Genomic DNA, 27,623 nt, shown 5'->3' on the forward strand with positions numbered 1-27,623 from the left:
TGCTCTTTTGAAAAAGTCATACAGTATTATAATTTACAATTGATAACAATTACAATTTCTTATAGTTTTATTTCCTGTGTGAAGGTGGAATCTGATCCAATAGCCTCCAAGCGCTTTTATCTTTAAGGAACTCATCAATGTTGTAGTAACCTCGACTAAGTAAATGTTTTTTAACACATTGCTTAAAGCTATGCATTGGCAGGTCCATCACAGTCTTGGGGATCTTGTTATAGAAGAGTACACCCAAACCTACAAAAGATTTTTTTACTCTTTGGAGACGATATGCAGAAATAACTAACTTATGTCCATGTCTAGTAAGACGTGGGTTTAAATCTCCTTTTCGTTTGTACAAATTAATATTTTGTCTTACATAGACTATACTGTTATATATATATTGACAGGCTACTGTTAATATACCTATTTCTTTAAACTTTTGACGAAGGGACTCGCGTGATTTTAATTGATAGATACAATACGGTATACGTTTAAATAGCTATCTCTACGGTTTTGCGTCTACCATTTCTGTAGCTGCATTCTGTACACCTACAGGAACATCACGAGAGATGCCTGTATCCGCTCCCTGAATTACTAGAGTGGCTCTCATGTTTTTGCGGAAAAATGTTGACTTCAATTTAAACTAACATGTTTTTTTTATATTCGTGCAGTAAATAGACATGTAAAAGCAATGTAGGTACCATGATCTGAAAATGTTTCGCATGTTATTTGACCATATTAGGGGTGGAGAGAAAAGAAACTCGAGGTTCACAAACACACCACTTTAATAACACAACTCTTCGATTATAATCACAAAAACTGAGACCGCCTCATCCATGAAGCCACGTTTTTATACCTTTCCAACGGAATAAACAACAAGAACAAAATATAGTCAAACATCAATCTTTTATCTATACGGATATTGACATAACTTCATTTATGAATTATGTCAATATACGTTTTTAAATCTATTTATTTATTTTAGTTTAGTTTCGTATATTTTAGTTTAATTTTAAGAACAAAGAATTACTCGTCATTATACGTCATGGTACCTACGTATATTGACTACACTACAGTTATAACCAGATTGTAACATATAATGTAGCATATCCGTTAATACAAATGTCTTCTTATTTAATTTTCTAACATTCGGCCTTCCTGACAATTAGTTTGTCCTCAAACTATTAGCTTTTCAACCAAATTTACACAAACAAACTATCATTTTGTGTTTTGCCTGGAACCTCTTTAGACAATAGCCACACCTATCGTGTACCCTGCCCGATAACATATTCGGTCAATAGGCACACCTATCTCGTACCCTTCCCGAAATACGTCGGTCAATAGGTACCCGTATCTCGTACCCTTCCCGAGACCATCGTTGGTCAATAGGTACCCGTATCTCGTACCCTTCCCGAGACCATCGTCGGTCAATAGGTACCCGTATCTCGTACCCTTCCCGAAACCATCGTCGGTCAATAGGTACCCGTATCTCGTACCCTTCCCGAAACCATCGTCGGTCAATAGGTACCCGTATCTCGTACCCTGCCTGATAACATCTTCGGTCAATTGGCACTCACATCTCGCAATTACTCAATTCAAAATATTGAAATTATTATAATTCAATAATAAACAAAAAATAAAAAAAATCCAAATAATAATCCAATAATATTAGTCTCAATAATATATGATGATAATTATCCATATAATTAATTATTCACAAGAATATTTATGGCGAATAATCAATAATTTTATCTACTATTAGTTTCTAATCACTATTTTCACTAATTTACATTACAATCCAAACAATAGTACCTACTTTATTCAAACAAATCAACTATTTCTAGTTTTGTCTATTATCATGTTCAGTCGAACAACAGACCTATTTAGCACCCTGTCCGATAACATCTTCGGTCAATAGGCATTCTTAACATCTGCAGTCAAAAAACAGACCTATCTAGCACCCTGCCCGATAACATCTTCGGTCAATAGGCACTCTTATCATCTTCAGTCAAAGAACAGACCTATCTAGTACCCTGCCCGGTAACATCTTCGGTCAATAGGCACTCGTATCTCTCAATTGTTATATTCAATTCAAAATATTTAAATTATAATCCATCACATCCACATGATAATTATCCATATACTAATAATAATTCATCCACAACAATACTACTACTTTTAATTCATTATTTTTACTATCGCCATCATTGATAATGAGTGTACTAATATCCATGGTTTTATCTGATCAACCGTCCATAAATTACAAGACTGCTCAAGCGCTGTGCTGCTTATTTGGCACCGCCTTTTATGCATATAATAAATTTATCTTTTCTGGAAGGTGTGTTTCCAGAAAAGCATAAGTTGTCAATTGTAAAGCCAGTATACAAAACAGGCAATAAAAGTGATAAAAACTACCGTCGTAATTCGTCCTATAACTCTAATAGCAGTTCTCTCGTTTTTTTTTTTTTAAAATATTGCACAATGAACTATTTAGTTTTATTTCACACTGAAATATACTAATAGATGATCAATTTGGCTTTAGGAAGAATTGTTGTACTACACTAGCCTGCTATAATCTTAACAAAGTTATTACAGAGAACCTTAATGCAAAATTGTCTGTAGTATGTATCTTTCTTGATACTAGATCATTTGATCTAGTTTCTCATAAAACACTTCTAGATAATTTGAAAAGTATGGAATTAGAAGAAAATGTTTACAGTGAGTTTAGAAAGGTAATTTTCTGTTAACTAAACTCCCTGTTAGCCATAAGAATGAAATGTGTTGAAATTTTAAATTGTAATTGTCGTTGTAATACATATCGATCAAATTTTAAAATTCAAAATCCATATGGTGTCCTTTAAGGTAGCTAGGTCCTTTATTATTTATTTTGTATATAAATGACCTCCCGAATGGAATCAAGCTCAAATGCATTATGTATGCCGATGATACAACTATTGTCATTACTGGCAAGGATAGATCAACTGTTGAGTATGGATGTAACGACGCTTTATCTAAAGTTATCAAGCAGAAATCGAAATTTATTTAATATATACCATATAACCATGTATTCTCAAATTTCAAAATTCGTTATAAATGGTCTTCTTTAAATGAAGTAGAAACTACAACTTTCTTAGGGATAATAACTGACAAATATTGCAATTGGAAATCCCACACAGAACAATTATGCGCCAAGTTGGATAGGTTTGTATTTGTTCTTAGATGATTATATCAAACCAACAGTTATAAAACAGTATTGTTGGCATATAATGGATATGTTTCTTCATTACTAAGGTATGGAATCGTCCTATGGGGAAACTTCGTACTTATAAACACTATGTCCGTTAAGCAACAGGCTTATTTGAGGACCTTATGTGGCTTGCATACGCCTGACTCATGTAGACCTTTGTTAAAAAGGTTCAAAGTTCTTCCTCTACCTTTATTAAATTTAGTAGTTAAAAAAATGTTCTAAATATTTTAAAACTTACAATGAGTTAAGTGATGCCAGGCGCAGAAGAAAAGATAAGCTAATAATGCCACCAAAAAGGCTCGATATGTTCGCTAAGAGTGTACATTGTAGTGCAATTTCAATATATAACAAACTACCAGATATCTATAAGATTGACAATATGAATAGTTTTGAATATGGTTTCTAAAATGCTTATGGATACTTTTGATAATTATTCTTACATATTTAACAGTTGATATGTTCATAATTTGAACGCATTTTAACATATTATTGGTAATGAATATTTGACATTGCACTAAATTTGACTTTAATATTATTTTATTTTATTAGTCACAGTAATTTTAATTTAGATTAGTATTGGTCATAGAATCATAAAATGACAAATTGTATGAGCTATTAAGTTTTCTTTTTTTTTTCGTTTGAATAAAAATTAGGATTAGGACGACGACATAAACGACGGAAATAGTATAGACTGCATGGACGTTTTATAAAAATGGTGCACGAAATTTTTTCCCAATGCTTATTTGGGAGGAACCGTTCAATCAAAAAGAATAGGTTGTGTCACAGCGCTTCAAATTAAACAATTGCCGGGTTGTATTTTTTTTTTTTAAATGCCTCAATAACACGCGAAATTTTAATAAGGCAGATGGAATTACGTATCTCATTTAGTACATGCTGTATTTTATTAATTGTTCATAAATAAATTTCTTAAAATTTCGCTATAAATATCAATTTATTCAAAGAACCAGGGCCGTATTAAGAATATATTTCTATACTGAGTTTTCCTTACATTGTATTTTATTTCATAAAAAAACATTTATATAAAACCTCGATGAAAAGGAAATAAACTTAGATGCGTTTTTGATGTGTAAAATATATATTAACAATATGGCATTACAACTTGTAAGTTCAAAATATCCAGCAGTGATTATAATAATATTTAGAGTATTTAATTTCTTCGACTGTCAGTTGCTTTGATATATTTACGACATTTTGCGTATTTCGTATGGTATTTTTTGATATAAGCAGGTAATTAAATTAATGGTTTACAGTTCAATACTTTACAAACATATTCTCATTTTACGATTGCCAAATTAAATAATTACAAGAGAAAAGTGGATACGCCTTGTTCAATTAGAATGAAATGTTGCACCGAATGATGCAATAAAAACCCCATAAAAGCTCCAAAGTTTGCTCCGCACACTTTGTCAATGACACATATTTAACAAAAAAAAGGTATATGCTTTTTTTTTAAAACAAGGATTTTATTTTTGTAAAATATCAAAGACCGGCCCTGGTCTCATGTATCACGCCGAGACGAAATCTACCACCCTCGGGTTAAGTCGTATATTTTCGCGTAATCTTCCGTGGGTCGAGCGACTGACCATCGAGTCGGGTACAAAGTCTATTTAAAATTTTCATACGCCGAATCACTATTGGCAGAAAGTATCAGCGTCTTAATTATATCATGCCAGCTGGGACGCCGGCTGAACGCCCGGCTGTGTCGCCGGCTGCGACGCCGGCTGGGACGCCGGCTGAACTCCCGGCTGCAACGCCGGCTGAACTCCCGGCTGCGACGCCGGCTGAACGCCCGACTGTGTCGCCGGCTGCGACGCCGGCTGGGACGCCGGCTGAACGCCCGGCTGCGATGCCGGCTGAACGCCCGGCTGCGATGCCGGCTGAACGCCCGGCTGCGATGCCGGCTGGGACGCCGGCTGAACGCCCGGCTGAACGCCCGGCTGAACGCCCGGCTGAACGCCCGGCTTCGACGCCGGCTGAACGCCCGGCTGCGATGCCGGCTGGGACGCCGGCTGAACGCCCGGCTTCGACGCCGGCTGAACGCCCGGCTTCGACGCCGGCTGAACGCCCGGCTTCGACGCCGGCTGAACGCCCGGCTTCGACGCCGGCTGAACGCCCGGCTTCGACGCCGGCCGAACGCCTGGCTGTGTCGCCGGCTGGACGCCGGCTGAACGCGTTAAAGCTAAAAATAGAAAATGTGTAGGGCAGAAAAAGTATTCATCGAATAAAGAATCATTTCAGATCATACTGTTTTGTTGATTATTGATTACGATTACAAAAATTAATTATCAAGCGTAACAGATTTAATCCAATATTATTAAGTACACATTTATAATAAGATAAGAGACACATTTATAAAAAGGTGTGGGTAAGTATAAAAACCAAATCGTTAAACTAACAACACTTTTGTTGGTAAACCACTCCCAGAAATTGTATTCTAACGTAAATAATAAATAAGTCACGAATTTAAAAAAAAAATTAAATGAAAGCCATTTCACAAATATACAAATATAAAAACCAGATGTCACCTGCGGTCAATTTACAGCGTTCAGCATACCCCGCTTCTGATATTAGGGGTGGAGAGAAAAGAAACTCGAGGTTCACAAACACACCACTTTAATAACACAACTCTTCGATTATAATCACAAAAACTGAGACCGCCTCATCCATGAAGCCACGTTTTTATACCTTTCCAACGGAATAAACAACAAGAACAAAATATAGTCAAACATCAATCTTTTATCTATACGGATATTGACATAACTTCATTTATGAATTATGTCAATATACGTTTTTAAATCTATTTATTTATTTTAGTTTAGTTTCGTATATTTTAGTTTAATTTTAAGAACAAAGAATTACTCGTCATTATACGTCATGGTACCTACGTATATTGACTACACTACAGTTATAACCAGATTGTAACATATAATGTAGCATATCCGTTAATACAAATGTCTTCTTATTTAATTTTCTAACAACCATTACAGAGGAGAGGATATGACCTCTGCCTCCGATTTCGGAGGGTGTGGGTTCGAATCCGGTCCAGGGCATGCACCTTCAACTTTTCAGTTCTGTGCATTTTATGAAATTAAATATCACGTGTTTCAAACGGTGAAGGAAAAACATCGTGAGGAAACCTGCATAACAGAGAATTCTCAATTCTCTGCATGTGTGAAGTCTGCCAATCCGCATTGGGGCAGCGTGGTGGGGTATTGGCCTAACCCCTCTCATTCTGAGAGGAGACTCGAGCTCAGGAGTGAGCCCGAATATGGGTTTATAACAGTGGGCCTAGTGGCAGTTTGATACTGTTACTGTCACGTAACGTAAACGCGAATTTCTAAGTATTTGAAACAGCGCCATCTAGTGGCACTACTGCACAACTGTTTCAATTCCATATAAATTCGCGTTTACGTCAACGTGATAGTAACAGTATGAAAATATTATAAATTCCTACTAGGCACACTGTATTCGGTTCAGAGTCAATTAAAAGTCAAAAATATCCGCTTACTCTCATTGTAAAACCATTGAAGGTTAAATCACAGTAATGTGGTTAAGTTCCTAATTATTCTTTCCTTATGAAATATTTAAATATTGTAAGTTTTCTATTCCTCAATTTCATGTAACTTTGTCATTAGACTCTCATTTTGTCCGTCTTCTAAAGAAACCTGCAGTTAAGTCTAACAAGTGGTATACGCGGTGGATTTTCAAGACCGAGGCCCTAGGTTCGATCCTCGTTTGGGGTGATTGAGGTTTCCTTAATTGGTCCAGGTCTGGCTGGTGGGAGGTTTCGGCTTTGGCTCGTTACCACCCTACCGGCAAAGACGTAATTTAGCGTTACGTTACGATGTCGTGTAGAAACTGAAAGGGGTGTGAATATTCATCCTCTTAACAAGTTAGCCCGTTTTCATCTTAAATTGCATCATTATTACCATCAGGTGAGATTGTAGTCGAGGGCTAACTTGTTAAGAATAAAACAAAAATCAAAATGTAGTTCTCATTTGCCAGTGCCTACTATAGTATATGTGTGTGTTTTGTATATTATTGCCCATAGATTAAATTGACCTAATTATAGTAGCCTGTCAATATATATATATATTTATAACAGTATAGTATATGTAAGACAAAATAAGTTAGTTATTTCTGTATATCGTCTCCAAAGAGTAAAAAAATCTTTTGTAGGTTTGGGTGTACTCTTCTATAATAAGATCCCCAAGACTGTGATGGACCTGCCAATGCATAGCTTTTAGCAATGTGTTAAAAACATTTACTTAGTCGAGGGTACTACAACATTGATGAGTCCTTAATGATAAAGATGCTTGGAGGCCGTTGGATCAGCTTCCACCTTCACACAGGAAGTAAAACTATAAGAAATGTAAACAGTAATTGTTATCAATTGTAAATTATAATACTGTATGACTTTTTTAAAAGAGCAACTGTTGAGTTTCTTGCCGGTATCTTCTCAGCAGAACCTGCCTTCCGAACCGGTGGTAGAATCTTTACAAATAGTCAACTGACGTATCAAAAGTGCTTGTAAACTGAGCCTACTTGAAATAAATAATTTTTGTTTTTTTTTTTTGATTTTTGAATATGACTCAATACAAATGTAATCTCATCACGTCCCAGGCCGTCCACCAAGGTAACAGCCTTATTTACCTAACTATTTATAGACCCTTTCTACATTTGCTCCGTAGGTTCTATTAAAGGTCGCCGATCCGAATGGATTAATCTAAATTGTGTCCACTGGGGTTAATCCTGATTGTCCATTGGGGAGTAATCCATTTCAAATATCGAGTGTGAGTGAGGTTGAAACCAAGGCCGACCCACTAGGGACTCAGAATAACATAAATAGGAAATATGAACATAGAAATAATCAAAATATATACAAAATATAATCAACTGATTTACTATTTGTCTTAGCCCTCATTCGCACGATAGCTTTTTTAACGGACGTTAAATAAGCGTTCAAATACAACAAATGCATTCCCAAGTATATAAAATAAATAAAATAAAAATAAAAAATAAAAAAGCCCTTTATTTCTTCTTATTTACAATTAATTAGGTGATAAGTATTTTAATTTGTTGGTTGTTAAATAAAGTAAGTTATAATTTTAAAATGTTTATTTTCTTCCCTTTTATTTAAAAGAAGAACCCTTGACGGTGAAGGCCTCCTCCAGGTGCTGCCATTTTGATCGGTCTTTTGCCTTCAGTAGCCAGTTTTTGCCGGTGGCGTTAGGTAGGTATATACTTGGGAATGCAGTATATACCTTTTTTTTTGGATGATTATTGCTAGCTTTGAGTTTGAGCTGCAGTTGATACAATGAACGATGAATGTGCAAGTATATACCTAACCTAACGCCCAAAATTGAAAATACACTGCTCAATAAAAAAGAATCGTCGTTTTAAAAACGCTGTCTTGTAAACTTATACTAGGGAATGCATTTGTTGTATAATAACGCATTTTTTAACGTTCGTTAAAAAAACTCTCTCTCTCTCTCTCTTATCTATATAATCTTTACCTAATAGGTACTCAAATCTACACGACAATTACATATTTGTTTAGGTAAATAAATTAAGTATTTTAAATGTAATCTTAATTATTCTATTATTGACATTTTTAACATAAATATTATATTTAATTCCTTACACTATATTACACACTTAATTATTTATGTAAAAAAAAAAATTGATGCAAAATTTTAAATGTAGGTATATAAATAATACTAACATTATTTACAAGTTAGCCCTTGACTGCAATCTCACCTTATGGTAAGTAATGAAATTTAAGATGGAAGCAGGCTAACTTGTTAGGAGAAGGATGAAATTCGCACCCTTTTCGGTTTCTACACGACATCGTTACCGTAACGTTAAATCGCTTGGCGGTACGTCTTTCTACGGCCGAAGCCTGGACCAATTAAGAAAAGCTCAATCGGCCCAACCGGTTTCGAACCCAGGATCTCCGTCTTGTTAGTCCACCGCCACAGAGGCCGTCATAATTCTTCAATATTCTTCAAATGAAAATTAGGTAATATCCTCTGGTGATGTATTTGATCTGTAAGCAAAAAATATAATATTAACTCTGATTCCAAGAGTATATCAAGCCAAACGTAGTTATCATCATTATCATCATATCAGCCGATGGACGTCCACTGCAGCACATAGGCCGTTTGTAGGGACTTCCAAACATCACTATACTGAGCCACCTGCATCCAGCGAAACCCTGCGACTCGCTTGATGTTGGCAGTCCACCTGGTGGGGGGTCGACATTCCAGCACTTTGGGAACCCAAAGTGCATCGGCTCTTCGAACTATGTGCCTCGCCCATTGCCACATCAGCTTCGCAACTCGTTGAGCTAAGTCGGCTAATAAATATAGCTTGATTTTTCTGCGGATGTCCTCATTTTTGATTCGACACGCAGAAATACTTCTAACATAGCTCGTTCCATCGCCCGCTGTGTGACTCTGAGCCTTCTTGAGCCCATAGTTAGCGACCGAGTCTCGGAACGTAGTTATAGAGTATACCAAAGCAATGAGAGACATTTGAACAGTAATGACAGAATATACAAATGATAACGACATCAAAGTTTTACAAGGGTTGAAAATTATGGCTGATTTCTGAATAGACACTAAATTAGCTAACAAGTGGATGCTTTGCCATAAATCTTCAAAGACGTTAAGCAACTTAGAGTATGCTTTATGTGCTATCTACTTGTAACTTTGGTTGTAAATTATAAACGGGGCACGCAAGATAATCGTTAAAAGTTCCATTTACCGGAGGCCGTTACAAATACGGCTTCTATATTCTATTATTTATTAATTTACTAGCGGACGCCCGCGACTTCGTCCGCGTGGAATTTAGTTTTTCACAAATCCCGCGGGAACCATGGATTTTTCTGGAATGAAAAGTAGCCTATATGTTAATCCAGAGTAAAATCTATTTCCGTTCCAAATTTCAGCCAACTCGCTTCAGTAGCCGCAGCGTAAAAGAGGAACAAACATACTTACACACTTTCAACGTGACTGGCAAACGTCCGCGACTTTCAACCCCTATTTCACCACTCTTAAGGTTGAATTTTAAAAATTATTAAATCTCATTATATTTCGTATTTTCGACGAAGACAAAAGTTTTAACGAAGTTATGAGGTAACTGGTAGGCAACATTAGGTATTAATTTTTTTGACTATTGACTATGATTGTAGTGGTCTAATATAGAACTCGCTTGCCTAGAAGATGCCTATTCACTCTTGGTTTAAATATGCACAACTTGTAAGAATCAAGAAATAGAGACAGGAGAGGAGTTCCAGACAGAGTTAAGCAGAATTAATTGCAGAAAACAACAATACTGTAAAAACTAAAAAAAACACGCTTTTAGCACGCAATAAAAATTACAAATATTTGATTTAAGTCACGTGACTATTTTTTTCGTATTTCTGACAGCAAACCCTTTCATTTGTTATCCATATCATGGGGGTAGATTTCAAACAGCCAGTCCATCATCTTGGGGAGGCCGTCATATTGGATTTGTAATGACGTTTCTTAGCTAGTCATGTATTGTCATCTAAACTCAGAGCGTGTGCAAAATTTCATCCTAATCGAAGACCGGCAAGTGGGTCAAATTAAGTTTTCAAGATTTGATTTTCTTACATACACAGTGAATCTAATAATATAAGCGTGTCAAAAATAAAAGCGAAAGCCTCGTACGTTTCTATTACATATCGTATGTATTGCAAAACCAAAATATCCACTAAACTGCCAACAAATTGAAACGATTCGATGTCTGCGTAGACTTCGTGGAGCTCGGTTGATCCAATTTCATGTCTCAATTTCCGGTTCAATCAGTAGATGTCTGGTTTAGTAAACCTATTACCGTACATTGTAAGCTAATTTTTCATGTTATTCTTATAATGTTTAACCAAAAATATTATTACAGAATTACGTTTCACTGAGAATTCATTTGCATATATTATAAGCTGCTTGCCGACGACCTGCAGTTTCACCCGCGTAGTTTATGTTCCAGTAATAATATGGGGATAAAATATAGCCTATGCCACTCACAAATAACGTGGCTTTCTAGTAGTAAAAGAAATTTCAAAATCGGTTCAGTAGATCCAGAGCTTACCTTAAACAATACCACAAACTTTACCTGTTTAAAATATTATTATAGATTTAAAATTAAGGCAGTATTTTAGGGGTGCGGATTTTCATCTTCCTCCTAACAAGTTAGCTCGCTTCCTTCTAAGACTGCATCATCACTTACCATCAGGTGAGATTGTAGTCAAGGGTTAACTTGTAAAGAATAAAAACAAATATATAAAATTTAGTCAAAAATAGCTTATTGGGTACTTAATAACCTTATTTCTTTGGGTTTCTTGGTTTTTATATTTAAATTACATAATATTAGTGAGAAGAGACAGGAATGTTTGTACAAATTAACATAGCCATTTATCTCCAAAACTACTCATCCAATTTCGATGCGGTTTTCAGTGGTGCGATAAATTTTATTGGTGCATCCCCGAGATATTCTTGAGATTTCGTTTATTTTTATTCTTTTTCAATTAAGTTGATGACGTCGCGGGATTAGCTTCATTATGGTTTTTGTATACTTACTTGAGGGCCATGATAGACCAGTGGATATGACCTCTGCCTCCGATTCCGGAGGGTGTGGGTTCGAATCCGGTCCGGGGCATGCACCTCCAATTTTTTTCAGTTAAGGTGCATTATATTAAATATCACGTGTCTGAAACGATGAAGGAAAAACATCGTGAAGAAACCTGCATACCAGAGAATTTTCTCAATTGTCTGCGTGTGTGAAGTTTGCCAATCCGCATTGGGCCAGCGTGGTGGACTAATAAAAATCTAACCTCTCTCATTCTGAGAGGAAACTCGAGCTCGGCAGTGAGCCGAATATGGGTTGATAATGATGATACATACTAACCTTTGCAACTATCTCGCGTAGATGTCTTGTATTGGTAAGAAAAATACCTTGTACATTAAATTTACAATCACAGGAATGTTCACCAACGAAGATAGCATTCTTGAAGACGATTATCACAAAGTATTTGCGTTCCATGGTTTGATCTTTTAACCGCTCAGTTCATTGCATATTTATTGGGCGCTCACAATGATGTTAAATACTGTTAGATGTGTTACTAAGTCTGAGGCGCTCAAAAAAGGAAATTTCCACATCTCAATGTTAGTTGTGGTTAACATTACACGATATATAAACAAATCTATACTAATATTATAAAGTTGAACAGTTTGTTTGTTTGATTGATTGAACGCGCTAATCTCAGTAACTAACGGTCCGATTTGAAAAATTATTTCAGTGTTAGATAGCCCATTTATCGAGAAAGACTATAGGCTATATATATATATACTAATATTACAAAGCTGAACAGTTTGTTTGAAGGCTGTAGGCCTAGGCCTATATTATCTCCGTATTCCTACGGGAACGGAAACTACGAGAGTGAAACCGCGCCGCGTCAGCTAGTAATACCTAAATATCATCTATACAATGTCGAGTTCTGCGTTCAGGAAGTGTAAAAACTATTTAAACATAAATAAATGATGGAATTAAATACAAAGATGTGCATATGTGCGCTCAGTTTTGTAGCCTATTGTTCGGATCACTTTTTGCGGTGATTTTGTAGGGACGTAGCCGATCTATAGTATAAATATATCATTGTGCGCTCGACTCGATTCTATATGCCAGGATCGTTGTATATTGGGTTGGGCAAATTGAATTCGATCCCTTACCCGTCTCATTTTGTCGGTGTTTAAAATGCTAATTTTGAACCACTCGCACCAATCTTACCTCGGATTGTCATATACTTTCGATTTCCAGTTGGAACCTAATTTCCTGTAACTCGAATTTCTGTTTGCGAAGACGTCGTGCTATACCAACATTTATCTTGCTTAGGTTGGAAAGGAAATTTGTATCTCCGCTAATGTTATAAATGCGAAAACGTATTTGTTTGTCTGTTTATTATTTTTCTTGTTTTACGGCCAGTTTCTTCATTGCAAGTAACAGTCAAAGTAACGTCATAAATCAAAAGTGACGGTCATATTCTCTGAAAAATAAAGTCTTCTTCACTACTTACTACTTTTACTGTTACTTTAGCTTTAAATGAAAACTGGCTGTTAGCTAAAGCGTTAGGAATATCAATTTGGCATGTAATGCTAGCCACAAACGGTCAATTATTCTCACATTTCTGAAAAGCAAACGGCAGTACCCACGCGGCATATTGTACAAGTCATGTAGGTACGCAGTGACCGACACACGATCAAGTATAGTCGTGGGTGCTACAGAAACGTGAGAATAATTGACCGTTTGTGGCTAGCATTAGTGTAAGTATAAACGCTTGGTTACTGAAAGCTTTTATTTCTTTCATCACGGTCGTTTCTTCGACCATGATAAAAGAAATAAAAGAACTAACAAAACTTGGTAAATATTAATCTTAAGAGTTTGTTTGTTTGAACGCGCTAATCTCAGAAACTACTGGCCCGATTTGAAAAATTCTTTCAGTGTTAGATAGGCCGTTTATCGAGGCTTTAGGCTATATATTATCACACTAAGACCAATAGGAGCGGAGCACTAATGAAGAATGTTTCAAAATCAGGGGATTTTTTCCTACTGAGAGCTTACGCTGCGTGCGCTGCGTAAACGGCTATAGTTTCGCAAAAATCATGTATTGACAGAATTGTTCCCCTTAGAAAGTTCTAAATAGTCCGCGAACGTTCCTGCGGGATTTCTGAAAAAAGCGGACGAAGTCGCGGATGTCCGATAGTATAATATAATTGGCGTTGGGCATTTCCTCGATTTTTCCACAGCGTGACCTCCTAAATTTGTCTCTTACAACGAAGCCTGAATTTAAAAAAAAACATTGTAGCACGGTTTACCCGTGTGGTGAACATCATTTATGGTTTTATATTGAGTAGACTACGAAATGGGAGTAGAAAAAAGATATTTTCCCACAGAAAACTATCTTGTTAAACCAAAGATTCCACATGATCGCGATTATAAGTTTACCTAGAATTTGATAATTACTGTATGGTGTATCAATAAAGTTCGTACATACTCAAATTGTAAGTAAGTAACTTGACAGGAAACACGGACGTCGGAAGAAGGAAAAAGCCGCACCTTGGCTGCACCCATCCTGTATACCAACTGTATTTGGTCGCATTACATTATATAGGTGAAGGTCACGTGTATTTTGCCCTGAAACATTATATTGCATGTAATATTCAAGACATCACGTAGCCAAGAATTCGTTTATCTATAATCTATATCTATACTTATTATAATAAAACTGGTTAATCTTCTATATCTATATCTATCTATGCTTATCTATGCTTATAATAAAACTGGTCAAATTCTATACATTAATTCGCAATTTGAGATTTTACTTATACCATTTGTAACACCAAACGTTGCCGTGTCATAACGTACCACTAGCGCCATCTAGAACTTATAATAAAAGTGTAACAGGTACATTTTGTACATTCATTGGCATTATATAATCGATACTGAAGCTAAAAAAGTAGTCATTATCTTATCTTATCTTTCCCAGATCAAAAATTAAACTTTAAATAACTTTGCAAATATAATTTGCTTGCGAAACAAGTAAACGCGGGTTAATGTTTTTAATTATCCTTCTAAATTGCTCATTATGTATATTTGCAAATTAAAACTTTTCGCGAAGAAAATGGGCCTCGATAATGATGTAATGTTACATTTTTGTAAGGTAATACTTTTTGTGTCAAAAACTCAATTTTAATGGCTGCAAATTGCTGAAACTTTTAGTTTATTCCTGATTATATATTCTTGGGCATTCGTGTGGAGAAATTTAAACAGCTCACTACACGACTAGGCTTACTTCTTTATAGAATGTGATGGACCTGCCAATGCATAATTTTAAGCAATGTGTTAAAAAAACATTTACTTAGTCGAGGTTACTAGGCCATTGATAAGTTTGATGATTGGACCAGCTTCCACCTTCACACAAGAAGTAAAACTAAAAGACATTGTAAAAGAGCAACTGTTGAGTTTCTTGCCGGTTCTTCTCAGCAGAAGCTGCCTTCCGAACCGGTGGTAGAATCTTTACAAATAGTCAACTGACCTTTCAAAAGTGCTTGTAAACTGAGCCTACTTGAAATAAATTAATTTTGAATTTTTGAATGGGATATGGAGCTTAGACCCACCCTGCTGCTATAATGTTAAATTCTTTAACGACCACTGTTACGTATCGGAACGCTAAATCGCTTGACGGTACGTCTTTGTCGGTAGGGTGGAAACCAGGACCTTTGTCTTATAAATCCGCGCATACCACTGCGCCACGGAGACCAAAAATTTAAAAAAATAATAATAAAGTATTCTAAAAAGTTATTAGGTATTTAATTTGTTCTATCCCATTATTCTTGCACAAATTGTTATAAATTTATCCAGCGTTTAATAAAGGAGAATATCTCGTTTCCACTTGAAACTATTTTTTTGACTTATTTTTGTATAAAATGGGAAGATGCTCGGTTCGCTCAAACGAAGCTAACGTTTTAATAAGGATTATTTCTGACTTTTTCTTTGGTTATTTAAAGCATCATTATTAAAAATTCCTTACAGTTTTTCACAATCTGACCAATAAAATAAGAAATGTGGAGGATTAAGTATATAGTAGTTAAAACTTAAGCTACTGTTACACATGCTCATTTGAAGCACGAAAGCATGCTACTATTGAGCAGTTGCTACTTATTAACATGTGTATCGCAACATTGCTAATAATGAGCATGCTTATTTCGAGCTTGCTCTACAGTCAACAGTCGTGCAATTTATTAGCATGCTACTTGCTGCGCGGGTGGAAGGGGGCGTGCTTTTAGCGCGTCTGAACAGGTTTGCTTATTGAGTACGCTAGTCGATCAGCATTACTATTCTGTATTCTCTTCACCTTCATCTCTCCCTGTCTAACACGATACTATAGACAGAGAGCGGTAGATTTAGATAAGATTAGCATGTGTAATTGGAATGTTTGCTTTGAGCATGCTTATTCAGGAGCATACTTAAAAATAGCATGCTTATTACTAGCAAATGTAAATTGATGATAAGCAATCTCGTATGGAGCATACTTAATAACACGTTTTTATCATGCTATTTTAGAGCATGTGTACCTTTAGATTTTAGAAGCTCTGGTATTTTGATAAATGTCATTGAGCAGAGTCTCTACTGCATATTCGTAGAATTTCGTATTTTAAATTGCCTACCTAACGTCAATGTTTACAATCAGACATATAGAAGAAGGATATTGAGATTTAAACGGTAGAAGCCGACGCTGCACGGTTGCACCCGCGTAATTCCCGTTCCCGTGAGAATACGGGAATAAAATATAGCCTACGACACTCACAAATAACGTAGTTTTCTAGCGGTAAGAGAATTTTCGAAATTGCTCCCGTAGATCCAGAGACTACCCCCATACAATGGCACACACTTTTCTGTCTTATATTAGTACTAGCTGACGCCGCGCGGTTTCACCTGCGTGGTTCCCGATCCCGTAGGAATAGGCTTCTTCTTCTTTCATGGGCCTTTTCCGCATTTGGCCACAAGGATAAAGGGGTTATCTAACACAGAAATAATTTTTCAAATCGGACCAGTAGTTCCTGAGATTAGCGCGTTCAACCAACCAAACAGACAAACAAACTCAGCTTCAGCTATATAATATTAGTATAGAAGTATATATAGATAGTTTTTCACTTACCATCAGATAGGGCATTTGTTTGTTCCGTTAATGATAACTATACTCGTTACTATACAATTAAAAAAAAAATGCACGTTTCTTAAAGTCTCCTCTCTGATGGTTTACCAAGACAAACTACGCTAAGCCAATTTAGGCAAACGGTGCAAAGCCAGTCTAGTCTTGAATCTCACTTTTATCTCCACTAAGCCATTTTTCGTCTCGTAAGCTGTTGTAAAAGGAAAACTATTTACTTTTATGGAAAACTCAATTAACATGGACAAATGATTTTTACCATTGTTACCATGTTGTTATTCAATGACCCATACTATAGAATTACTAGATAAGTGTCGTATTAAAATGTGACGTTTATAATGTAGTAGGGATGATGACAGTTTTTACCCGACTGCAAGAAGGGTTATGTTTTTCGCGCGTATCTTGTATGTATGTATGTATGTATGTATGTATGTAATATTCTTTATTACCTCATATTTTCCAAACCACTGAACGGATTTACGTAATTAGGATATCGTTAAATTTGTCTCATTTACCCAAGTTTTCTTAGATAGGTGAAACTAAAAAAAAATAATAAGACGTCTGTGAGACGCTATAGACTCGAGGTGGATTTTTTTTTTCTAATATTGCAATATGGGTATCAAATTCAAGATTTTTTGTGAGGATTCTAAAATGGTATATCATGTCCATGTTTAAAAAAAACTACAATTAGAAAAACGTTATTTATTAGTTGTCTATACAAAATACGCGAGGCGGATGATGACTATAGGTGCGAGCAGGTTTGTGAAGTGAAGTTATAAAATAGACTAAATTAAATATATTGATTATAAAAATCGGCTAAGTGCGAGTCGGATTCGCCCACCAAGCTTCCGAAGAATTTTTTGAATATTTGCTTAACCTCGGTTGGACGTCTAAATTATCGTAGGTACTTTGTAATAAACATAATAAATAAATCCGAAATTAATCATCTATCGTAACTAAAAAGTGTGAAATAAATAAATTAACTAAACAAATAAAAAACCTGACTGCATAAAGTATAAAAAAAACAGTCGGGACCTATTAAATAATGTACAAGAAAATCATTCTATCCAATATCTATGCAGTCGGGTTTTTTATTTGTTTAATTAATTTATTTATTTAAATTGTACAGTAAAAGCTCCTTATTCAAGCTTCCTTTATTCACGTTTTCACTATTCGCGGATTAAAAAATTGCGTCCCAATTCCTATATTCGCGGCTAAATATTTCGTTATTCGCGGATCTGACTGACGAAAGTGACGTAAAATCTGCAAATTTAAACTTTAACTTGCAAATACCTATTGTTGGAAATGCGAATGGATGGTTTAACAATGCCACTGCTTAAAATCACTCTGAATTGAAAAATGTCAAGCAAGAAAAAATTTCAAAATTCTTCAAACCATTGTCCAAGACTGAAGATAATAGTCAATATCTTCAATTAATTGTTTTTTCTTTAAATTTTTGCTATTTATTTTGTCACCCGAGAACGTATCCCTTATAAAAATAAAAAAAAATCTCTTATAATCCCATATACAATATCATTCCATATTCACGGTTTCTTTATTCGCGACACATTTAGAGGACGTGGGGTCGGTGGGGGTGGGGGTGTTTTATATGTATCGTATCAATTTTTAATAAAAAAAATATATAAAAAATATGTAAATTTTTTTTCGTGTGTTTTCGTTAAAAAAAATAATGCTCCAGGTGAGGCTCGAACTCACAACCCCGGCATTCCTCACACGAACACTGTCTTATAAGTACCGTGCGCTAACCAATTGCGCCACTGGAGCTGCGGCGTCCTTCGCCAAATATCGCATTAAAAATTTATTAGCGCGCCATGTGGATAGAATTACTTATGCCTTGGTCACATACAACGACTTGTCTTTTTTTTTATTCTTTACAAGTTAGCCCTTGACTACAATCTCACCTGATGGTAAATGATGATGAAGTCTAAGATGGGAGCGGGCTAACTTGTTAGGAGGAGGATGAAAATCCACACCCCTTTCGGTTTTTAAACGGCATCGTGCTGGAATGCTAAATCGCTTGGCGGTATGTCTTTGCCGGCAGGGTGGTAACTAGCTACGGCCGAAGCCTTCCACCAGCCAGACCTGGACAAATTAAGAAAATCTCAATCTGCCCTGCCGGGGATCGAACCCAGGACCTCCGTCTTGTAAATCCACCGCGCATACCACTGCGCCACGCAGGCCGTCAAAACGCTTGTCTAACACGAATATTCGTGTTAGTCAAGGCGCTGCGAGCAGTTAAGTGCGCGTAATATGAGGACCGCATTCGGTACACACTTTTGTATGCACTGTACAGTAGATGTTGCCAGGAGATTTGTTGGTCCATTTTTTTATATCGAATAATTAGACTATAGCTTAGCAACTTCGTTCGTAACACTCCCGATGGCCCGCGCAGGCCGGGGGGTGTGTAGCTATGAATGAAAAACCCACACAACACACAAATGATGCATATCACTTCCCCGCACGTACGATTTCACACCCGCACAGTTTCCCCCCCCCGTCGCCCGCATATCATGAGAGTGTCATCAAAATCTTGCCAGACTATAAAAATATACCTACTGTGCGTCAATTTTATTGTTTAGTTTATTAAGAATACCCCATTCTATGTAGGTAGGTATAAATATATGTTTTTTATGATTAAAAACACTATATAAGACAATAGTTAATACTTACATTAAAAAACACAAATTAGTAACAATTTAAAACACTCATACCTACATACTACTAGACGAATTCAAAGGAAGCTTGGATTGCAATTCATACTACGACAGGCAGGCAGACCATCTCCACCCAGAGTTGAATTCACAGTTACTTAGTTTCCGGAAAGTTACGAATGCAGTTGTTAACTCAAATGTTTCAATCACACTAGGTACGGGTTTCAAATGAATGTTTCGTAAACACTGAACACAAAACGTCACCATTACAGCGTCAATTAACGGTTTCGTCTGTTAACCGGCAGTTAGCAGTGACGCACGCGGTAATTAGTTCCGGTGCTTTGTGCCCTCTCCTCGGTGTTTGTTCGTATTGGTACGTCACCATTGATTGCGTCCGCCGCAGCTAATCAATGTGATTAAGTAAATGATAAAGTAGAGTTGCTATGTTTACTGTTTTGCAAGTTAAGTACCTGTTAATATTGAGATCATGCCTTTATCTACATAATAGTCGTCAGTATAGCATATAGAACAAGAGTTGTAGTTGGGCTTACATAGTTTGCGGAAAGTTACAAATGCAGCCGGCAACTCAAATGTTTCAATTACAATATGGGTTTCAAATGAATGTTTCGTAGATACTGAACAGTGAACACAAAACGTCACCATTATAGCGTCAATTAACGGTTTTGTCTGTTAACCGGCAGTTAGCAGTGGCGCACGCGGTAATTAGTTCCGGTGCCTTGTGCCTTCTCCTCGGTGTTTGTTCGTATTGGTACGTCGCCATTGATTGCGTCCGCCGCAGCTAATCAATGTGATTAAAGTAGAGTTGCTATGTTTACTACTTTGCAAGTCAAGTACCTGTTAATATTGAGCTAATGCTGTTATCTACATAATAGTAGTCAGTATAGCTAGAACAAGAGTTGTAGTTGAGCTTACATAGTTTGCGGAAAGTTACGAATGCAGCCGGTAACTCAAATGTTTCAATTACAATATGGGTTTCAAATGAATGTTTCGTAAATACTGAAAAGTGAACACAAAACGTCACCATTACAGCGTCAATTAACGGTTTCGTCTGTTAACCGGCAGTTAGCAGTGGCGCACGCGGTAATTAGTTCCGGTGCTTTGTACTCTTCTCCTCGGTGTTTGTTCGTATTGGTACGTCACCATTGATTGCGTCCGCCGCAGCTAATCAATGTGATTAAAGTAGAATTGCTATGTTTACTGCTTTGCAAGTCAAGTACCTGTTAATATTGAGATCATGCTTTTATCTACATAATAGTGGTCAGTATAGCTAGAACAAGAGTTGTAGTTGAGCTTACATAGTTTGCGGAATGTTACTAATGCAGCCGGCAACTCAAATGTTTCAATTACAATATGGGTTTCAAATGAATGTTTCGTAAATACTGAACAGTGAACACAAAACCATTACATCGTCAATTAACGGTTTCGGCATACGTGCAGTGCATGTATGCACCGCAAAGTGTTGCTATATGATAGGCTTTCCATTTAAAATTGGTATGCTGTATGTTCGCACCACTACTATTAGATAAGAGATACATTATTTTTTTGTTAATATTATTTGTTCAACTTGACGTGGTATTAAGTAACAATGTTCAACTTCGTAATGTAAGAGGCGCAAAGAATATTTCATAGGTTAGGCGTACTCACTTACACGCATTCGATACGGCCATAAACCGTTTTATTGCACGTTCCATGCACGATAAATTATCATTTCCGCGACGGTATAAATTGCCGGAGACATCGTAAAATGGCGTAAGTGCTTTTTGAATTCACTCCGACAGTGGGATATAATACTTTTTGTAACCATAATGTCATCAACTGCATTATTAGAAAGCTTGCAAGTTTTTAGCAGGCGTGAAAGAAAAAAAAAATTCTCGTTTTCTATCGATGTGATAAAATGAGGCATCTATAGTGCTTATTTGTAATGATGGTTTTATAGTATGAGTTTTTATGTTTTACATTATGTGCACTATCAAGATAGAGGTAGAGACAAAATTGAAGCTCATACATTACATTTTTTGATGATTTATAATTTCCGCGATGGCATAAATTGTTGACGACATCGTAAAATGGCGTAAGTGCTTCTCAAATTCACTCCGCAAGTAGAATATAATACTTTCTGTAACCATAATGCCATCAGCATCATGCCTTATTAGAAAGCTTGCAAGTTTTCAGCAGGCGTGAAAAAAAAATAACTTCTTGTTTTCTACCGATGTCATGAAATGAGTCATCATCTATAGTGTTTATCTGTAATGTTGGTTTTATAGTATGAGTTTTCTGTCTATATCTTTCTGTTTTACATGATATGCACTATCAAGATACAGATAGAGACAAAATTGAAGCTCACACATTATAATTATTGATGAATTATAATTTCCGCGACGGTATAAATTGCTGAAGACATCGTAAAATGGCGTAACTGCTTTTTAAATTCACTCCGACAGTGGGATATAATACTTTTTGTAACCATAATGCCATCAGCATTAGCATCATGCCTTATTAGAAAGCTTGCAGGCGTGAACGAGAAAATTACATGTTTTCTTGTCGTCAAAGCAGGAGACGTTTTTAAATCCTGATTTAAAAAGAGTGTTACTATTGCCATAACTTCTAAACTCATGAACCGATTATAATGGTTTTTATTTAAAAACAGACTTGATCGAGACGGTCCTTGAGAAGGTATATGATGAAGATCCGGTAAGCTAATTCAAAGATCTTTATGCTGCGTTTATCTGTTATGCTGTAAATAATTTGTAATATAGAATTTATGGCAATCGGCTTATCACAAAAAGTTTAACTTATTATCTAATCGGAGACCAATTTAGTACAGACAGAACAATATAAAAGAACGGCCATTTGTATGCTTAGAACTTTTTAACTACACAACGGTTTTAAGTTTTCACAAATAGACAGATTAAAAAATTTTAATAAAAAAAATTCAACCGACTTCCAACTCAAAAAATAACTTTAACTAAAAAGCAAAAAATAACATCCTACCTATGTGCTACCTTCTGATCAGTTTGAAGGCGGTGCCAAGCCAGTGATGTTTTAATTAAATACGTTTGAACTACAAAATTTCTGTGGTTATTACAGAAACAGCTTTAATTAAAACACGACACTGGCTTGGCACCGCCTTCAAACTGATCAGAAGGTAGCACATAGGTAGGATGTTATTTTTTGCTTTTTAGTTAAAGTTATTTTTTGAGTTGGAAGTCGGTTGAATTTTTTTTATTAAAATTTTTATTTTTTTATTTTTAGTGTTAGCATACCCACTGCGTGTGTACAGTCACAACCTATCTAAGTGGAAAGTTCTTATCAATACAAAATTATCAAGTCCAAACACAAGGTAGCTACTGTGAACCGTCGAGGAGTTCTCTTCACTGTCCCTCGTCTTCATCATCAGACCCTTAATAAAGTCACAATCCATCTAGGTGGAAAGTTCTCATCAATACAAATTTATCAAGTCCAAACACAAAGTAGCTACTGTGAACCGTCGAGGAGTTCTCTTCACTGTCCCTCGTCTTCATCATCAGACCCTTAATACAGTCACAATCCATCTAGGTGGAAAGTTCTCATCAATAAAAATTTATCAAGTCCAAACACAAGGTAGCTACTGTGAACCGTCGAGGAGTTCTCTTCACTGTCCCTCGTCTTCATCACCAGACCCTTAATACAGTCACAACCCATATAGGTGGAAAGTACTCATCAATACAAATTAATCAAGCCCAAACAAAAGGTGACTGCTGTAAATCCTTGACGAGTTCCATCGTCTGTGTTTCGGCTCCATCATCAGACCAACTCCAAACCTTCATAAAGTTGTAGTGGTTTAAAATACCTTATGGAAACACTAACAAACGCACTAACCGTCTCTACAACTTTCGAAAGTTCCCCTCAATTTCTCCAGGATGCCATCATCAGATCCTGACATGAAAAAAATGGGACCACCCTGGAAGTTAACCCTACAAAACAAAAAAAGAATTTTCAAAATCGGTCCATAATTGACGGAATTATCGCTGGACATACATAAAAAAAAAAAAAAAAAAAAAAAACATACATACAGCCGAACGTAGAACCTCCTCCTTTTTGGAAGTCGGTTAAAAATGGAAGTCTATACGTAACAATTACAGTTCGTTCCATGTAGGATGGTGCAGGTGACAGTTTGTTTCACTCTTGAAAGATTGCCGCGATTCGGCACGTACGGCGATAAGAGTACGTATTATGAACGTCATACAAGCGACTGTCACCGAACCCATGCTATCTGAAAAACACTTTAATAAAGAATGTCGTGGTTTAGGGTCATTACACAAAGGAAGACGTGATAGCCCAGTGGATATGACCTCTGCCTCTGATTCCGGAGGGTGTGGGTTCGAATCCGGTCTGGGGCATGCACCTCCAACTTTACAGTTGTGTGCATTTTAAGAAATTAATTATCACGTGTCTCAAACGGTGAAGGTAAACATCGTGAAGAAACCTGCATACTAGAGAATGTTCTTCATTCTCGGTGTGTGTGAAGTCTGCCACTCCGCATTGGGCCAGCGCGGTGGACTATTGGCCTAACTCCTCGCATTCTGAGAGGAGACTCGAGCTCAGCAGTGAGCCGAATATGGGTTGATAATGATGATGATGATGGTGACACAAAGGAAGCCGCAGGGGTGCCCTACTTAAGATATAACCATCAAAAACTCCATTAACACAAACCCCCTGAACCCAGAGTACCGAAATGATATTAACCACATAATAACATAAAAAATACCCCTGCCCTTTGGTCCCGTACTAAATCACCCAGAGCATAATCGTCGGTTTTCAGCACGTAGCCAGTTCGTAACTCAATGCTCGGCATTCGGGCGTGTGCATTTCTAACAAATTAATAACTTCGCCGCCGTTATCTGAATGTGCTACATCGGTGTTTCTCACATGCCTACTAGTCTTTAGGGGAGTTTTGCCTTTTATACCCAAGAACTCAGAATACAGAAAACTCCAGATGTGATCGCGTATAAGAATGAAGTCTGAAATTACTCTTTTTGGTGTAATTTTCCGAACAAGCGATTTGTCACAGTGTATGCCGTGTTGATTGGCAGACTTCACACATGCAGGGAATTAAGATAATTCTCTGGTATGCAGGTTTCCTTACGATGTTTCCCTTCACCGATTGAGACACGTGATATTTAATTTCTTAAAATGCACACAACTGAAAAGTTGGAGGTGCATACCCCGGATTCGAACCCACACCCTCTGGGATCGGAGGCAGAGGTCATATCCACTGGGCTATCACGGCTCTCGCAATCCGCATCTCGCAGTCTGCCAATCCGCATTGGGCCAGCGTGGTGGACTATTGGCCTAACCCCTCTCATTCTGAGAGGAGACTCGAGCTCAGCAGTGAGCCGAATATGGGTTGATGACGACGATGCCGTGTTGTGTGACGTACATACACATACACATACACATACAGGTACAATTTTTGAACCCAATGCGTGCTTTATAATAACGCGGCTTTTGTGGTGCTTTTTGTATTCTGAGCCCAAAAAGGTACCTAGTATTACTAAACATTGTCGCCACTTATTTTCAAAACTGCTAGATCGATTTTGATGCGGTTGTCAGTGATGGGTTTGGGTTTCATTTGTGTATGTTCTTAGATAAGTGTTACGGTGACACTGACAACTCACATATTAATAATACACATAATATAAAGGTGGGTACAGATTGGTGCAATGCAACATGTAATGTAATATTCTGCCTTACATTGCATGTTCCCTGCTGCCTTGGACGTGTGGCGCGCGCGGTGCGCGCATTGACGACGAATCAGTCGGCTCAGTCCTGCGCACACTGCGCGCCCCTTTGTGTTTGTACCAAAAACCGACAAATCTCGGATCGAACCGCGCACGAGTTGTAACGCTCGCCCAGGCGCAGTTCTTGCGCGCGAGGCGTCCAAACCACGAGCATTCGTGATACATTGCAGCAATGTGGACGTCAAATTCTTGCATTGAATGTTGCATTACATGTTGCATTGCACCAATCTGTACCCACCTTAACAAATTAATGTACCTACTTCGCCGTCGTGACCTGAATGTGCTACGTCGGTATTTCTCACATGCCTACTGTGTAGGGAAGTTTGTCCTTTTATCTATTAGTTAAGAATATCCGAGTTAGAAACGACCAGGCTTCCGCTTCGTCTCGGTGGTTGCACGTCCGGTGCGGACTGATGAGAATTTGCCAAGCTATAGTATAATATACAGTGTGATAACTAACTACTAAAGAAAATTTTCTTAGTCTACATTCGCGTATCACAAAGAGCTTCCTCCCAGCCTGTCAAACAATGGGGCTCTTAATTCCACATTCAGTGTTCGGGCCGCCCCCGACCTTCGTTTTACGTCGCTGCGTTTGACGTGAAAATCAGAGTCATTTCTTTTCTCTTTGAGAACCCTATTTATAAAACGGGATCGCGGGATAGGCTTTTGGCGAAAAAATCCTTTAACCACGATTTCCATTAGATTTCAATATCTACTAACAGAACTGATAGATTGTCTTGCTTGAACGTTTGCTTACTTATTCATGACGGATGGTCTTTCTGATGTTAAGTGGAAAACAGCTAAATTATAGCCTACTAGCGGACGCTCGCGACTTCGTCCGCGTGAATTTTAGTTTTTCACAAATTTCTTGGGAACCATGGATTTTTCCGGATGATATGGATTTTCGGTGTGTTAATCCAGAGTAAAATTTATTTCTATTCCAATTTTCAACCAAATCGGTTCAGTAGTTGCGGCGTTAAAGAGTAACAAACAACCAAACAGACATCCAAACAAACATCCAAACCAACATCCGATCAAACATCCATACAAACTTTCGCGTTTATAATATTAGTAGGAAGTGTGATATACGAGTAATATTACGCTAGCCACAAACGGTCAATTATTCTCACGTTTCTGTAGCACCCTCGACTATAATTGATCATGTGTTGGTCACTGCGTAATGACTTGTATAGTATGCTGCGTGGGTACTGCCGTCTGCTTTTCAGAAACGTGAGAATAATTGACCGTCAATGGCGACCTCTAGTGTGATGACACTAACAAGTTATGTAGCTTCCTGTTAGTAAAAGAAAAAAAAATCAAGGTTCAGTAGATCCAAAGATTACCTAAACCCACCCAAACATTACCTATTTACAATCTTAATATATATAAATCTCGTGTCACAATGGACTCCTAAACCACTTAACCGATTATAATAAAATTCGCACACCATGTGCAGTTTAGAGCCAGGGAGGTAGTTTAGAGCCAGGAGTAGGACATAGGATACTTTTTTTTTTGTAGGGGTAGGGTAGAGGTAAGGTAGGGTAGGGTAGGGTAGGGGTAGGCTAGGTTTATGGTATAGGGATAGGGTAGGAGTAGGGTAGCGGTAGGGTAGTTGTAGGGTAGGGGTAGGGATAGGAGTAGGGTAGTGTAAGGTAGGGATAGGGAAGAAGTGCAAATAAATAAATTAATAAGTCAAAGCGAAGCTTGAGTGGGTCCGCTAGTATTAATATAAATAAAAAGTAATCTATGAACTTGGCCCGATTACAACCAAGGATAGCTTCATCGTTTTCTGTGTTCTGCGGTGCCAACCATTCAAACTGGTCAGTCGATACAACGCCATTCTTGTCCTTTTGTAAACCAATATTCTAGGGTATTTCGAAATAATGAGTTTCCAATACACTCAGCTAGTGTATAAGGAAATACGTTTTCACGGGAATAAAAGAGCATCGGAAATTCAATCCTTCAAAGGGCAAAGGATGATCCGCGCTCGGAGTTGTTATAAATATTGGAAAGCCTCGCCGCCACCGGCGTCAAATAAACCATAAAATCATTTTCTGGAATCATTGTAATGTATTGGAAACATACGGTATTGGTTTTTTTTATATTCTTTACAAGTTAGCCCTTGACTACAATCTCAC

General features: G+C 37.1%; 1 protein-coding gene and 1 non-coding gene across 3 annotated transcripts in view; one reads left to right on the forward strand and one right to left on the reverse strand.

The window, feature by feature from the left end:
- Positions 1-27,623, forward strand: part of LOC112048897 (pseudouridylate synthase RPUSD2) — a 505,733-nt gene that overhangs the window by 6,361 nt on the left and 471,749 nt on the right. The gene's annotated exons all lie outside the window — the stretch shown is intronic.
- Trnai-uau (transfer RNA isoleucine (anticodon UAU)) lies at positions 18,704-18,797 on the reverse strand. Its single transcript has 2 exons — positions 18,760-18,797; positions 18,704-18,739 (listed from the first exon to the last, which is right to left on the reverse strand). It is a non-coding gene; the product is annotated as a tRNA-Ile (tRNA).

Source organism: Bicyclus anynana, chromosome 3, assembly GCF_947172395.1.
Source record: "Bicyclus anynana chromosome 3, ilBicAnyn1.1, whole genome shotgun sequence".
NCBI lineage: Eukaryota > Metazoa > Arthropoda > Insecta > Lepidoptera > Nymphalidae > Bicyclus > Bicyclus anynana.